The sequence below is a fragment of the Oculina patagonica genome, unplaced genomic scaffold (genome assembly GCF_052425735.1).
Source record: "Oculina patagonica isolate OP01 unplaced genomic scaffold, crgOcupat unplaced1611, whole genome shotgun sequence".
Classification (NCBI taxonomy): domain Eukaryota; kingdom Metazoa; phylum Cnidaria; class Anthozoa; order Scleractinia; family Oculinidae; genus Oculina; species Oculina patagonica.
The window spans coordinates 1-3,659 of record NW_027557643.1 but is presented as its reverse complement, the minus strand read 5'-3'; the positions used below and the strand labels follow the sequence as shown (position 1 = coordinate 3,659).

Below are 3,659 nucleotides of genomic sequence, written 5' to 3'. Positions count from 1 at the left end.
CAGTAAAAACCCACGAGTAAGAACCTAACATTTTAGAACCTGTTAGGCTAAAATTTGCAAATTAGATACCACTTTTATAAGAACCCATTTAGCCTAAAATTTGGAAACAGGTTCTTAATTTCTAAAATTGATTAAAAATGTTTACTTTTGGGAAAATGTGATATGATTAGTGCTTCATTTTGACATAAACACTATGTGGTATGCAAATTTTATACAAGAAAAAGGCCAAATAACACTAAAATCTCTATGACAACATTGACATTTTTTTCTTCAGAAGTTAAGAACCTAATTAGCCTAAATTTGTGTTAATAACCTTTGTGTAAGAACCTGTTTAGGCTAACCTGAAAAACAATAGGTTCTTACTCACGGGTTTTTACTGTAGTTGGCCACCTACGGGAGGCATCCGTTAGTGGGAGGTGAGACTGTGGTGATTCAGTACCTGAATCTACATGTACAATCAGTACATTGCCACTGGGAACTATTTGTAACCCAGGCTTTAATCAACAAAATACGGTATGGTTATTATTACCTGTGTATGTGTGGTGTTGATATGCTGGAGCATACTCTCAAATGTTATTGGTGGAATATCACATGAATAGTCTCCGTATTTCCCTGCTTTTCGTTGTCCAGGTGCTGTCAGAAACAAAACAACATGAAAACATAATTGAATGCTCCAGCGACAGTTGCTCTAGCCATTTTCTAACAACACAAAGTATAAAGCAAGCCCAACAATAGCGGCTTATGATTGGAAAACTAATGTCCTTCTATCATAATCAGTAGGATTTTTTTAGGGGGGGCTTCTTTTTTTGGTGGGGGGGGGAAGCTTATACAAATCATAATGTAATAAAACATACATACCAGGAGGGTTGTCATTTTTGCGGCAACACAGCGGCTCACCACAGTGTGGGTTGCCTCCTTCTTCATATAGGTGATCAAGATGGACATCAGAGAATTGCAGGACACGGGAGACTGGTGAGCCAGCCTGGAATAGAAATTCAAGTTTAACTTGTTATTTACTTGACAAAATGTTTTCCAATGTTTGTTTCTTTTGGTTTGGACTTTTAACATGTGCTATTCAATTGGAACAAAGATGTACTTTTGCATTGTTCCAGAAAATATCCATACCCCTCCCAGGGAAGGTGTTTTTGTTTGAATCCCCCACCCCTCCAGAAATTCCAGTAAAGCTCCATCTTTTGCGTTTAAAATTTTGGCTTTTGAGACCTCCCATCCCCTCAGAATTTCCAGTGACCTTCCAAGGGGTGGGTAAGGATATTTTCTGGCATTGCACAGTAACCCTCTGTATGCAATATTAACAAAGTAGCGGCAACAGCAACCCTTGGTTGAGATTTGAACTTCCAAGCTTCTGTCAATTGTTATTGAAAACTGCTTAAATTTAAAGTACAGTTGAACCCCGTTATTTCGAACCGTCAGGGGAAACAAAAAATAGTTCGAAATAGCGGGAGTTCGAAATAGCCGATAGTAAATGACTGAAGGGCAAATCCAAGGGAAACGGGTTTTAGTTCGAATTAACGGGGAATTCAAAATAACGGAGTTCGAATTAGCGAGGTTCAACTGTATTTTATGCATTTGACCTTGGAAAATTTCCACTTGAAAACAATTTTCGGAAATGTCCTTGAATTGCCCAACAGATCGCATTTGTCATGCTAGAAACAAGACACTCACTGAGTCCCTTTAAACTTTTTCGGTGATCTACATTGTTTCTCCTAACAACAAATCTATAAAGGAAGTCGTCATCTAGACTATGCTACTGCCTTTGGGATGTGAATTGCCAAATTCTCATAACAAACATTAAGAGCGGTGTAAAGCCGTCAGATTTTGGCAAATATAATCAAGCTCATAGTTTTGTGTTGTGAGAAGGCATGCAGATATTGGAATCAACACATGCATCAAGTCACGAGATATCAGTCTCGCTCCAGTCACCTGATTTGGAAATTTAATCGTCTGTAACAAGAGTACTTCACTTTCATGACAAACATTTAAGAGTGACTTTTACGAACGGCCGAGCAAGAATTTGATTTCCTGGCAGAAATTGGAATATCGATTTTTCTTCGTTTTTTGCTCATTATTAGCTGTAAGGTAGATAAGAAACCTGATGTAGTTTGTTTCCCCTAGAGGTCTTCTAATTTTAAGAAAACAAAGAAAATCGATTTCGGTGGTCGAAGTCACAAATTTCCTAACTTTTAAACCCGAAATTAGCTTTTATGAACACTACTCGCGTTCGCTTACAAAACCGCGCAGAGAAATTTGGTCACTTCCTATCAACATAAAAACTCTTTTTCTTTCGCTAGAATATAATTTCAGGGCTTTAGCGCAACTCTTCCAATTGAAAAAATGAACTGACGAGGAATGCTTTTTACGATAACAAAAATTTGAATGAAATAGTAATTTTCAACGGCAGTATTTAGCATGTGGTATAACATTAATTTTTTTCAATTCTTGCTCAAACGTGCATACAGATATTCTTATTAAACATACCTGAGAATTGGCTCGGGTTATTGGAAAAATTCTCACTTAGAGCGCATCAAACTTCGGCAAATTTTCACAGCATGACCGTAAACTGTGTAAATACTTCTAATTGTTAAACGCCACGATAATGAATGTTTTAACCCCAAATGCTCGTCTTTCCTTCTTCTTGCCGAATGTTCCATTGCAAAATTCCCTTTTCAACGAAACAGTGAGATAAAAAAGCCAACCTGGGTCAATTAAGGTCCATTTTGATCGCAAAACCTCTTCGCCATTTTGGCACAAGATTAGATTTGTGACTTACGTGACATAATACACGTGACATGAAACACGATATTGTGACGTAAGTGAGTCTGCGCAGTAAGAGCTCTGGGGTCGAGAATGTCACGGAGTTAAAATAACGCAAAACAATTCTCCAGCACCGCCAACGCAGTTTGAGGAAGCAATTTGATCGTTCTGGAGTTCTGTACACACTTTCGTCAAGAGAAAAGAACCACGATAAAGGAAAATTGCTAAGGATGAAGATGCAAAAGGAATTTCGCGCTTAACAGTTGCTTTGTTGTATTTTGGAGCCAAGAAATGTTTAGCTGTCAGTTAGGCTATTTTGATCGATATCACAACATTTTGTGGGACTACGATGCATTAGTAAATATGCTGCCTTCAACAACCCGAGCCAATTCTCAGGTATGTCTTAGATAAACATTTACATGTGTGTTTAAACGACAATTGAGAAAATTTGGAGTTATACCACATATTAAATAATTCCGTTGAAAACTGCCGTTTAATTCGACTTTCTAGTATCGTGAAAAGTATTCCCCACCTTTTTAATTATTTCAGTTCGAAGAGTTTTGCTTAAGCCCTGAAATTATATTTTAGCGAATGGAAAAGAGTGTCTCTGTTGATAGAAAGCATCCAAAGTTCTCAATGTGGCTCTGTTTGTGAACGCGACGAGAGTTAACGATAGCGAATTTCGGGTTGAAAATTGTGTCACTTTGAGGCTCCGATCACGAAAACTGACTTTGATTTTTTTATCGAAATTAGAAGACTTCAGGGGGGGAACAAAATACATCAGGTTTCTTATCTACCTAAAAGCTATTAATGAGCAAAAAAATGAAGGAATTTGATTTTTCAATTTTCTGCCAGTGCGAGCGCGGTTTTTATTTAAAGTCCTTCTT

At 37.6% G+C, this 3,659-nt stretch overlaps 1 long non-coding RNA gene across 1 annotated transcript; it reads right to left on the bottom strand.

Moving 5' to 3' along the window:
• Positions 1–95: 95 nt before the first annotated feature.
• On the bottom strand, positions 96–1,994 carry LOC144639993 (uncharacterized). Its single transcript, XR_013568256.1, has 3 exons — positions 1,593–1,994; positions 859–982; positions 96–633 (listed from the first exon to the last, which is right to left on the bottom strand). It is a non-coding gene; the product is annotated as an uncharacterized LOC144639993 (long non-coding RNA).
• Positions 1,995–3,659: the final 1,665 nt, after the last annotated feature.